Source organism: Crocodylus porosus, unplaced genomic scaffold (assembly GCF_001723895.1).
Source record: "Crocodylus porosus isolate Cpor-Errol unplaced genomic scaffold, CroPor_comp1, whole genome shotgun sequence".
NCBI lineage: Eukaryota > Metazoa > Chordata > Crocodylia > Crocodylidae > Crocodylus > Crocodylus porosus.
In genome coordinates, this window is record NW_017728951.1 from 6,537,199 (window position 1) to 6,550,567 (window position 13,369).

A 13,369-nucleotide genomic window follows, 5' to 3' on the forward strand; every position below is an offset into this window, starting at 1 on the left:
GGCGGAAAGGAAACCCAGCATATTTCCAAGACACACTCCAAGACCAGTAATGAACACCTAATTTTTGTAATACTTGAATTTTCTTTCCTGTTTAGTCATTGGGAGTAATAAATCAAGATGCGAGGTAAAAAAGTGTCAGGATTAATTAAAAGAACCCTATTAGTCATTTTTTGTTTTTGTTTTTATCATATCATTTATATAACAGCATCACTGGTGAGCTCAATTTTATTGGTACAAGACGTTGTTTTGGGACTTCTGTAACAACCAGGGAGATGAGAAATAAGTGAGAGAGAAAACAGCTCCATTACACCTAACATGCTGCCAGGGTGCCAAGAAAAACAATATCCACAGACAATGTCATTATCAACATAATACCAATGCCAAGCACAAAACAATTCTAAGTCCAGATTCATTCAGTGAAAATAACATACTGCATAATATGTTCTATTTCCCTCTAACAGGGAAGTCCAACTAACTGAAAAGCATGCTCTTTTCAAAGCATTCTCCTTTGAGGCATCTCAGATGCAGAGTGAGAAAACAATGTTATTTTACAACATAGGTTGGTCTGTTAAATTTACTAAAATGTCTAGTTAATTTGACAGGTACAAAATTAAGTAAAAAGAACCTTCAAGGTCTTTGCTGAAAAGGTCAAAGCATTATACATTAGTTTAAAAGGACACACATACTCCCTAAGAAAAACAGCCCTGTGGTATACCCATGTAGCTCACCTTGCCTCAGAATTGAAGATCTGCAGAAATACATTTTTGAAAATTTTATCACTAATGTACAAGTTGTAAATAATCTGTTTCCATTTCCCCTTTGTTTATAAGAAGTGTTGAATTTTCAAGGAAATGCAGACCAACGTGTATCAGTTAATTTTCACTTTAAAAGATTCCATTTCTCTTAAAACACATGTGCAGATACCTAGCAAAAGAAACTTGGTAAACAAGTGTATTACAGTAAAAAATATATAACAAGTAATGCTGAAATTGCTTTCCTTATCCAAAGGAACTCTACTCTTAGCACTCAAAAACAAGACCGGAAAATACTTCACTTCTAATCTAATACATTATTGCACACAATTTGCAACACTGTCTTATTGGCACATGTAGATCCAAGGGTCAGACTGCACATTATAATTAAACTACGTTAAAAACACTTAAAACTTGGATGATCACATATGAAGGCTCATTAACAAGTGCTCTTTCTCTTGTATGACATCAAATATCAACTTCCAAATCTATGAGCCACTGCTTGGTATTATGTGAGGATCAATGTGAGGATTCCATCTACCCTGTTTAGGCATTTGTAAAGATTGCAGCTTTCAAGTAAGTGCTGTGCTGTTTGTTGGACACCACATTCACACAAGGGACTGTCCAAGATGTTCATTTTGGAAAGTGTTAGTTTGAAAAATCTGTATTCAGATCTTAGTCTTTTAAGCTTTACCCACACTCTCCATCAAGGTCATGCCAAATGGGGGACTTATTTGGTATCGGTGTGTGTCCATGGAGTGCAGGATAGGGCCGGGGACCCCGTCAGGCTCGTGCCCAGTGAGTCTGTCCCGTGAGGAAGAGGCCCTGTTATCCTCTCAGGAACACACAGCAATGTTTGCCCAGGTCTTGCCTGCCACATGTTAGTGTCTAATCCATAAGTACTGGGAGATGCTCTCCTTGCTTGGAGGTACACTTCAAGGATGTTAGGTCTGTTTCTCCTTGGAGCTCGGACCTTCCCTTACACTCCAGTCAAACGCTAGTACAGGTGTAAAGATATCTCAGAAAGTCTACCAGTTGTTTGGCAGATATTCTAACTTCTCCTCTGCTCTCTTTTCTCTTTTAAGCTTAGAATCCCCTCAGCATCACCTTCAGATGAAGCAGACACAGAGGGATATTTGGTTACAACCGAAACAAAAGGAAACAGTAACAACCAAAGAACAGAACAGCCCCGGTAAGTACTGAGAACTCCCAAGTCCCAGAGGTCACTAGGCACTTTCTTTACCTCTTCTGTAGATTCTTCCCCAAAGGCTGAGGAGGTCATCATCTAGACAACCTCATGGGGTATTAACAACTCCAATCAAAAGGAAAAGGGAATTAAAAAAAAGAAATAAAAAATGCAGGGAATGTCTTCACCTTCTGAGCAGTTGTCTTATTTGTAAGGTTTGGGGATCCTCCTCCTTACTCAATAATGTCTCAAATCAGTCCGTCACAGTTCTTTTCCTTTATATATAATGTCAACTTAAATGTTAAAAGACAACAAAGAAACAACCCTATTCCATGCTGAGCAGCTTGCATATGCTCTGTACTCCCTAACACTCTCATGCTTCCCTCCATAGCCACTTGCAGGGAACCCACCGACAGGAGTATCACCTATAGTCAGAGCTCCTTGAAGCCCTAGGACTGAAATTCAGTTTCTCCCCATCCCTGGGGTTCTCAAAGCCAGCAGCTTCAGGGTAGGATAAGGAAACTTGCCTGCTTCCCCGGTCTGCCTTCCCCTCCTCCAGTGATGCCATTCTGCCAGAAATACTGCTTTGGCTGTGAGGGATGCCAATCCAGAAGGACTGACAGCTGATAAAGTGGCATTTGGGTGGCAGCAGCATTCCTGCTGTAAGCACAGTTGCCAGTGGGTCTGGTAGCCTTTCCAGTTTTTCCTTCATAGTTTCTGAGGAGGTGGAGAAAGCCTCTTCACAGTATAAAATGCTGTAGGAATAGCTTTGACCTTTCCTAGCTGTCTTCCCATTCCATTGCTGCCCGCAGATTTGGTTCAACATCCCCAATCTCTTCAGGGAGCTTGTGGGCTTCCTGTATAAGTGGTTTATGACTTTTAAGCCTCTTACACCTCCATCTATTTGTGTCTTCAATTAACAGTTGATGGAGCAGGTGACTGTTATTCTCTCCTCCCTCTACTGCCAGTAACGATGTTTGGGTGCGTCTTCTTATATCATTTGGCCTAATGCCCAAGAGTACAGGAAGTGAGTGAGTGTACACTATGCGGTTTGTTACAAGTCTCAGTGCACCGTTAAGTAGTGTTGAACTTTTTAGTGTGACAACTCCTGGACCATACATGAGCACAACATTCTGCTGGGGCATATACCATTGCAAATGCTGTGGTTCTGAACACTTAAAAGTTGGCACTCCATGCTGTGCTGGCTAAATAACTTAAGGCACTGACCCATACAGAGACATTACCACTGACCTACTGCTGACTAAAGGTGGGTGGGGAGCTACCTACTGAATGTAACGTGTACAGGTGAGGGAATGATCTAATGGAGGGGTGGGCAAAATATGGCCTGTGGGCTGCATCCAGCCCACCAGGTAATTCTATCCAGCCTGTGGGTGCCCACCAACTAATTGTACCCCACCCAGCTCGCATGCCTTGCTCCCATGGTGGCCTTGTGCACAGAAGGACCTGGCCCAGCCAGCACACAGCTTCCAGGTGGTGCTGATGCTGCCACTGCTTCAGCTGCCGAGGTACTTGCTGTGCTTCCCTGGCCTGCAGTAGTTCTTCCTCACCTCCCTGCTGTAGCGCTCACTCTGGGCAGCAGGTTGGGAAGTGGCAGGGGAGAGAAGTACAGTGGGGGTGAGGGGGGTGAAGGTGGGTGGGGGCAGGGAGTGTGGGGTTCAGGCTACCTGAAGCATGGGGCTACCAGGTTGTAGGAACCCCCTCTACACACTCCCTATCATGGCGCACAGCCCCCACTGCCGGCAGCAGCAGCGGCAGGGGGCCCTCAGGGTACTTGGGGCCTGCACAAGCACTGCCACCCAGTGGCACACAGCTCCAGCTGCACATGGCAGCAAGAAGTGCAGCCAGGCTGGCCTATCACAGGGGCTCCCTGCGGCACATGTACAGCTGCTGGCACTCACGTGCCACCAGGGGAAGCCCTGTGTGATGGAGCCAGCTGCTTTCTCCACCATGTGCGGGGACACCGCCAGAAATGGGGGGGAGCCCCACCTCTGCTTCCATGGTGGCAGTCAGTGGGGAAGGCAGCCAGCTCCTACGCATGGGGCTTCTCCCAGTGGTGTGCGAGTGCCAGGAGCTGCATGTGTGGGAGTGCTGGGAGCTGCACATTTAATCATTGACTAAAGTATATGACTTGGTTTTTTTCTGGTTCAGGGGCATTCAGACCCTTCTCCTAAAAGGAGTACTTCCAGGGGCAAAGGGAGGAACTTCCAATGGCAATGTTCAGGGGTTAGGCACGGTTGGGACTTCTGGTCCCAAGATGGTGACCAGGGAGTGGGGCACCTGTCAAGGGGTGTGTGACAAAAATATCACTATCGGAGTCTCTTCGAGAGTGACTCCGCCCTTCTGTAATGGGCCGACCGCCTGCTTACTCGCCTGCCACACCTTGGTCTTAATTAATTAATTGACTGGTGTAATCAGCGGGAGGCTGCCCATTTTATACACCCCGGTGCCAGGGGGTGCTACCTGCAGCTCCTTTCCTCCCCTACACCGCAGCCCAAGCCTCTCAGATGGAACTTACATGGTTTGATCTAGGCCTTGTTATGCTTTGGCCCTCTCTCCTTTCCTTCCAGGGCTCCTCGCCGCCCCCTTCTCACTCCGGGGGCTCCTCGCCGCCCCCTTCTCACTCCGGGGGCTAGGGTCAAACCACAGCGCCCTTTCTGACACCAGGGTCCCCACGCTATGGTGGAGCTCCTATGAGGCCTCCTCCGACCCCTAATAGCCTCAACCAGTCCTCCAGTCAAAACCATAAACGCAAAAACACAAAGCCCCTAGACTATAACATAAAAATAAACCGTCTGGTCAAAACCAACATTCTAGTCCTACAGGGAAAAATACTCCCACTTATGGCAGCAACCCAGGGATGCTCATGCAGTCGATCTTCTCCTTTCTCACTGCACTGGCCGAGCTCCCCCCTCCTTGGCTGCCAGAGGGGAACTGCCCTCCTGGCCTCATGCCTGGGTTTAAGAAGGGTCAAGCCCTGCCCCTTCCTGTCAGCTGGTTCCCTTGGTTGCCCTAGCAACCAGCACCTGTGCTGCCCTGGTGACTGACAGTTAAGCCTCTCCCTTCTCACCACTCGGGGTCTCTCCTAAGCCATTTTCTGCTTGTAGGCGCAGGGTACCTGAGTGCTCTGCGACAGGGTGGGACCGCCCTTGTGGCCCTCTACACCTCACCAAAACTCATTAAGTGGACATACAGCTAAAATAATTTCCCACCCCTGGTTTAATGCGATTTCTAGATAGGTTGATGTATGCTCTTGGGGAAGGCTGTAGTTGCCTACTCTGATATTCAGGGTGCTCTTGGCTCAAGAATTGTGCAGGTGGAAAACTGGTGATATTGATTTACTGATGTTCAACTTTAAGTACCATTTGTGGAGATAATCAGTGATAAGTTCCATGCGAGTACATTGTCTTTTCCAGTTCTATCATGTCTACTCCTTGGGCTACTATGGTGACATCATCAGCATACACGTATCACTGAGATGTGATATAAAGAAAGTCTGAGATATATGCATTGAAAAGTACTGGTGCTAGCATTGACCAGTAACAAATATTCAGTTGCCTCTAGGCATCTTAAAATTACACCATCTTGGGCAAGGGTTCTCTCTGAGCTGTGCTATTTAACCTTAAGTTAACTTTTGGGTGTTCATGTGAGATAAAACCACCAATCTGAAGTCCTCCAGCATCCAAAGGAGAACTGCTTCCAGATGGGCTAGCTACCATCCAGGACTCTATGGCTCTGGAATCATAGCTGGAAACATTCAGGCAACAGGTAGGTGAGGATGGGGTGAGTGGGGGTGGGAGTGGAAAAGGAGTGAAGGGTTAGGGGAACCAGGGCACATGGGAAAGGGGTGAGGGGGACAGGATTGGAGGGAGTGGAGAAAGAAGATGGTAGGGGGAGGTGGGGAACAACTACCAGGCTTCTGTCCTCTCTCTCCCCCAAACTTCCCTGACTTGCAAATCACCCCTCTACTCCCAGAATTGCTCCTTTCCCACCCCAATATCTCTCTCTTTTCCTCACTAGACCCTCCACTGAATCAGCCTGACAGTGGCAAGTACCTGTGGGGTGTTCTGCCTCCTTGTCTGTAGGCATCTCTACAGACCCTACTGCCCAAATCGGTGGGGACTGGAATTGGGTAAGTGGGAGCAGTGAAGGTGCAAGAAGCCTGAGAGCAAGTAGAGAGGGAACTCCTCCCCCTCCCCCCAGGTGCTTCTGCCACCACAGCTCTGGAGCTCACTGGGGTGGCAAGGCAGTGCTCCAGAAGTGGAGGGGCCAACTGGAGGATGGAGGAGGTGATCCAAACAACACTCAGGGGCCATGCTCCTCCCTGGCCTATAATGCGGCTACAGAGGTAATGAGCAGGACAGGCATGAAGCAGACTTGCAGTCCTTATCCATGCCTCTGCCTACCAGCACTTGTGGCAGATCTGAGCAGTGCACATTAGAGAAGGTGTTAACCCCAAACATGTGACTGATCCCTACCACCAATTAACCTGAACACAAACTAACATTCCTTAAAATTAGCACCTGTTAACTCTAATGTGTAATTTCACCCCAAGATATTTATTTAAAGTTTAAATGTCATCTCTCTCTTTGAACTATTGTGAAAGCTTTTTTAGGGAAAAAACTCCTAATTTTTTTTCTCTTTCCTGTTCCCCCAAAATATATTTAAAACAAATTAGCAGTCTGTTAAAATATACTGCCTCTGTGTTTCTGGCAGTTTTCTTTCCAAAATCCTTTATACCCTCTGGATACATTTCCACCAGTCTGACAACTACTAACTGTTAAATTGCCAGCTCAGGAATCAGCCAGTCTTTCCTTTTTTATTCCAGTTCTAGTATGACGTAGGAAGGCTTAGAGCTGGCAATCTAACTAAAGATGACAAAGCAAGTTTTCTGAAAGATAAGCATCAGACTGAACTTGTACTCTTAGGCTTAATTTGATGAGCTAAATTAGAATTTACCACTGGTAAACAATACCAAAAAAGTTTGTTCTAATTAATTTGTGGAAAACCGTATTTGTTTTCCCATACTTACGTATATACAGTAAACACATACATCATATATACTATTATTTGCTATGCAGTATATGTATCTTATAACAAATATCTATCTCTTCAGAAAAGTTTGAGTAACTTGAAAAGTAATATTATTTTGGCTTGGATTTATCTTTCAATATTTGTTTAGGTTATTTAGCCAATTACTGAACTAAAAACTTTAAGATCAAGTTCAACCTCCTTGCAGCCCCTAACAACTACGAAACTATGAAACCTGCTTTTGTTCAGCATTAGACATCATCTGTTGAAATGCTTGTATGCTGTTGACAGTTGTATGCACACACCAGAGAAGTTCTCAAATTACATTATAGTTTGACAAGCAACAGTGTAGTAATACACACCCTATGTTTCACTGGCAGTTTGAAAGAACCAAAATACAGCAATACGGACAACCTAAGCCTGCAAGCAAACTACAAATGAACAAAATTAACTTCTGAAACATGCATTTCTTGATTATATTATTTTTTCCAGATAGGAGTGTGTGAAAAAGAATAGGAAGAAAGTAGGGTAAAAACACAGATTGTATCCAAGATCTTGCCAACAACATTGGGAGTAAATTATCTATTCCATTTTGTAAAATAGTTATAGATTTTTTTTTTTATGCTTGAATAAAGTATAAAAGACTCTTGATTTCATTTCACATATAAATGAAGTACCTCTTAACAGGTGGAAGCATCAGTACACTGAATGCTCCCCAGATGAACAGCCAGCCAGCCCTTAAGCTCAAATGCAAGAGAGCAGATGTTTAGCCTACTCCTCGATATTTTATTTTTGTTGGATTTATTTTTTAAACAGAAAATTCATGGTATTTCTTGACCGTCTGTGTTGAAAGATGAATAATTTCATCTATCTAGGATGAAGATACAGCACTTTCAGCAGAAACCATCTCCATAACGTCTCACCAATGCAACTTAAAGCTATTCTGGAGAAAGAATACACAGAAATAAAAAGCATCATTCTTCCTTGACATATTCTATCCTTTGTTTAACCTGAGACTGCCAACAGGAAAACGCATTAATCCAACGGTGGCAGTGGTTTTAGTGATGTAGACATCTGTTCATCAGAAGTAGCCCTGAGACCACCAAATTCATTTTATAAAGGCAACTAAATCTCCATGACTATTCCTGTTGACTCAAATGAATGTGTCACAAGCTACACAATCCCTACTGACACCCCATCAGGAAAACCAACAGAGAGGCCAAAGATTAAATAATCCCTCTAGGACAGAAGTGTGACATGTGAATAGAATCATGATGTAGGGAAACTGGCACTAGCACTGATAAAACTGCATCTCTTCTTAAGAAAATAGACTTCCAATTCCAGCACAGCAAGCTGTATGCAAGAGCTAAAAAAAAAAAAGTTAAAATGTTTTTCTTACCTGTTTGCAGCCAATATGGCTGAAGCCATTACATAAAAATGAGAATAAAAAAAAAGTTTCAAAATATACACAGGAACAGATAATGCGGGGGGGGGGGGCACCCCAAACATACCAATTACAAAGTCTAGGTTAGCAGATCAGTAAGCTCTTAATCCTGGGGTGGGGGGAAAGAAAGAAACCAAGGTCCAAATCTGTCCCAGACCACAAAGTGAAAGCAAATATGGTGATCTTCCAGTTACTACTTCTAAAACACACATGAAAACCACCCAGCCACTTAACCATGTAACAGCTTAACTGATTACATCTGCCTCAGAGTCCTATTACTGAAACAGAAACAGTTACAAGTTTAGACTGAATTTAATTGACAGCCTTCTGGAATGAAGCAAGTGTAGTACTATAATTGCTCTATGATGAACATTATGACGCAATAAAACTTTGATTAAAACTCATCATGTTTGGTCCTCACTCATATATAGACAGAGAATTCTATCAAAAGAGAATATCAATATATCAAATACCTTAAAGTAAGCATAATTTTAAAATGTTTTAAATAGAACCAATCTAAATCATTTTGCAATAACAATGGCAAAATCCTTAGAAATGTTTTTTTTTCCCCTCACAGTTGTTATTTTGGTTCAGCTTTATTTGCCAGGGAATTTAAACAGGAACACATTTAGTGACAAGTGTTCAGTGCTGTGTTTAGAACTCTCTGTCAGATAAAGAAATTATTTAAGGTAAAAAACTATGCTAACATAAATTTAACTAGCTAGGACTCTAATGTGGTCTAATATGAAGGAGCAGTGTTAAATTGATATCCAAAAAGTAGTATGAAGAAATATACAATAAGATCTTTGTACTGCAAAGTTAAGCAGTAAATTCAAAAGGTTAATATATTCTGAGTAGCTGTTTGGATGCTCAGAGAGTATAAAATACTGGTAAGTTTTTGCAGGGCCTAGACCTAAATATCTACTCTCTGCAACCATTCCGTCTCCAACTGTTATCTCATTAGAGTTCATAAGCTAGCAAAAGCTGCCTCTGGTCAATTCTGGGATGAGACCCCCCCCTCCAGAGAAAACAACGGATATTAGCATAAACATATCTCTCAGTCAACAACTAAACACTGCTATGAGCATGGCTACAGAAAGCACCGTGGCATTTGTATTCAGGTAAAGCCCTCCCAACTGGGTTATTAATTTCATATGCTTTTTTTTTTCCTATGGGAGTCCTTACCAAATTCCAACTGGAATGGAGTTTGTTTTACAGATCATTCAGTTCTGTAAATCTATCACTCAATTTCCTTCCCCTCTCTGTTATTTGGCAGTGCTGTTTACTGCGTAACAGATGCTGCACTGGACTTCAATGTAACAGTCGAAGGGATAGTAACATTACTAGTGCTTCAACAGTCATTTCTCCTTGCATCTCATATTCTACAGCACTCAATCATCCTATACTGAGGCTACAGTGCTTTGCCATGTCTCATCAGCAAACATCAGATAAACACCATTTGAACATATTGGTAACACCAGCTGATTACAAAGTCCTACAGGAAATCAATTACATTCTATAACTTTGATTCTTGATTAACAAATTGTTTTGTTAAACCAACCAATGTTGTCTTTAATTAAATTTTACAACCCTAATGTATAGAGAAGTCTCTAAATAGAATATCAACTGTTAAGAGACCAACAAAGAACAATATCAACAATACTGTACAGAATATGGAGCTTTACTTTATCTGCTTCAACACTATGGGTGGTAACAGCATGAGCATCTGGGCTATTAAAACTTAAGTATAGACAGATAGAGAATTCCTCGGAAGTAAACCTGTATACTTCACAAAACACAGGAAAGGCCTGGAGGCGTAAGAGTAAAAACAAAGATATGATACACCAAGGCCTTGGTATGCCACAATAATATATACAAATATACAAATTGTGAATAATTAATATTCTAACATGGCTGTGTGCAATCTGTATACATGTGAAAAGGAAGCATTATTCAATGGCTAGATATACATTTTCAAAGGCTCCCCCCTTTAGCCTCCCTCCCTATATCTACAAGTACATCAGTATATACAAACACACAACAATATTCCAGTGTACAAATCGTATCTGTAAGCACTGTGTACATGCTAGGTGTAAGATTTTCCATGCAGGGAAACAGATGTGCTAGCAAATACTCTGGAACACTTGAAAGAGGTCTTTTGAAAATTTGTCCCAGGCTACCTGTCGACAGCAGCAGGAAACCTACAGTAGATTAGCTGCTTTGAGATGTTAGAAATGAAACAAAAACAAAAATGTCACTTTACTTTTAAACTCGGCACCCTCCTGCACCAAGCCCAGCACATGCCTAGAAGAGGCACAGCATTAGTTAGACCTGGCTCATCCAACCTCTGTATAAAGTGGGTGCTTTAGTGGGGGCTTTTTTGGCACTTTTATATAATAGCTAATTCAATCAACTTTAAATAAAGGTGCCAAAAAGTCCCGCTGAAGTGCCTGATCTATCCAGATGCTGCAGAGTCAGGTCGAACAAATGGACTCCTTCCCATAAGGTGCATTTTTTCCCTGTTTTATTTTAGCGTTTGTAAGCAGCCATTATGAACTAGCACCCTCCACTGAATGTTTGTGTAAAGGTGCTGGTGAAGAAAGGATAATTCTTCTACAAGGCAGGCTTATTACACACCATATGAATGTGGACAAATGTATAAATGTTTGTTTGTTTGGACCAAGGAGCATTGCTTTATTTTGTAAGGACTGGCTAAGGGGCTCCTAAGGGGACAAAGCCCGCATGCAAGGCAGCAGGCACATCAACCCGCTGACAAAGGGGCAAGGTTCAAGTGTCTTTTCTTCCCTTGCACTGCTATAGAAGCATGCGGACACATGAGTTGCATCCCAACAGTTTACAGTTTCATAGTTTGTAGGGTTGGAAGGGACCTGAACTGATCATCAAGTCCAACACCCTGCCATGGCAGGAAAGAATACTGGGGTCAAATGACCCCAGCAAGGTGTACATCTAGCCTCCTCTTAAAGACCCCCCAGGGTAGGAGCCAGCACCACTTCTCTTGGAAGTTGGTTCCAGATCCTAGCTGCCCTGACCGTGAAGTAGTGCGTCCTGACGTCTAGTCTGAATCTACCCTCTGCCAGCTTGTGACCATTATTTCTAGTTACTCCTGGTAGTGCTTAGGGGAACAGGGACTCCCCCAGTGCCTGCTGGTCCCCTCTGACTAGTTTGTAACAGGCCACCAGGTCCCCCCTCAGCCTTCTCTTGTGGGGGCTGAACAGGTTCAGGCCCCCCAGTCTCTCATAGGGCCTGCCCTGCTGTCTGTGGATCATGCGAGTGGCCTCCTCTGGACCCTCTCCATGTTGTCCACATCCCTCCTGAAGTGCGGCGCCCAGAACTCAACACAGTACTCCAACTGCAGCCTAACCAGTGTCGCATAGAGGGGGAGTATCACCTCCTTGAACCTGTCTGAGATGCATCTGTGGATGCATGACAAGTTGCGATTAGCCTTCCTGACCGCGTCCCCACTGTCGGCCCATGTTCATCTTGGCAACAATAACGACACCAAGATCCTTTTCTGCCTCTGTGCTGATGAGAAGGAAGTTCCCCAGCCTGTAGGTGTGCTGCTGGTTCTTCCTCCCCAGGTGCAGTACCTTGCACTTGTCAGTGTTGAAACCCATCGTGTTCTCATCTGCCCACCCCTGTCGTCTGTCCAGATCCAACTGCAGCCTATTCCTTCCTTCTAGCATGCCCACTTCACCCCACATCTTAGTGATATCTGAAAATGTGAACAGGGTGCATTTTACCCCTTTGTCCAAGTCGCTGATGAAGATGTTGAACAGTGCGGGCCCAAGGACCGAGCCCTGCAGAACCCCACTGCCCATATCCCTCCAGGTCAAATAAGACTTGTCCACCACCACTCTATGGGTGCACTCCTCTAGACAGTTACTGACCCATCTAACCGTGTAGGCATCAGCACCACCGTCTCCTAGTTTTTTTTTAATGAGAATGGGGTGAGAGACCATGTCAAAGGCCTTCCTAAAGTCCAGAAAGACTATATCCACCATGACACCTGCATCCACGGATTTTGTGACCTGGTCATAGAAAGCCACCAGGTTCGTCTGACAGGACCTGCCTCTAATGAAACCATGTTGGTTGCCCCAAAGCACAGTCTACCCTGCTGGCCCCTTCTGGACATGCACCAGGATAATTTTCTCAAAAACCTTCCCCAGGACTGAGGTAAGACTAACGGGCCTATAGTTTCCTGGGTCCTCCTTCCTCCCTTTGGAGGGAACCACATTGGCCCTTTTCCAGTCCTCTGGCACATCGCCAGAGCAGCATGAGTACTCAAAGCCATGCCAGAGTTTCCGCATTAACCTTTGCTAGTTCTCTCAGCACTGGGATGGAGATCCTAAGAACGTGCTGATTTAAATATGTCCAGTCCTTCCAGAAGTTCCCTGACTAGGTCCTCGCTGACCCTAGGCCTGGGTGCGCCTCCCACTGGGCCTACAGGGGTCCCAGTGGGGGGGATGAACAGGTGCCTACTCAGAAAAATGGAGGCAAAGAAATTGATACATAGGTTAACTGCTGTCTGGTGTGACGAACAGATTTCCTAGTGTTTCTCGCAGAGGCCCCATGTTACCTGGTACCTTCTTTTTACCTCCTATGTATTTAAAGAAGGACTTCTTGTTCTCCTTGACCTAGGTAGCTAGTCCCAGTTCCATCTCTGCTTTGGCCTTCCTGACCGCCCCGCTACAGTCCCAAGCAACAGACGTATAGTCCTCTCTAGTGATGGCCCCTCTCTTCCAATGGGTGTATGCCTCTTTTTTAGCTTGGAGACATTTCAGATGCTTTCGGTGAGCCATGGGGGCCTTTTTACCCTTTTGCTCCCTTTGATCTGTGTAGGGATTACTTCCCTTTGGGCTTGGAGAATCATCTCCTTAAGGCATGACCACTGTTCTTGGACACCCAACTCTTCTCCCC

General features: G+C 44.3%; 1 protein-coding gene across 2 annotated transcripts in view; it reads right to left on the reverse strand.

Annotated features, from left to right (window-relative positions):
- Positions 1-13,369, reverse strand: part of DOCK1 (dedicator of cytokinesis 1) — a 545,238-nt gene that overhangs the window by 225,564 nt on the left and 306,305 nt on the right. The window lies entirely within an intron of this gene.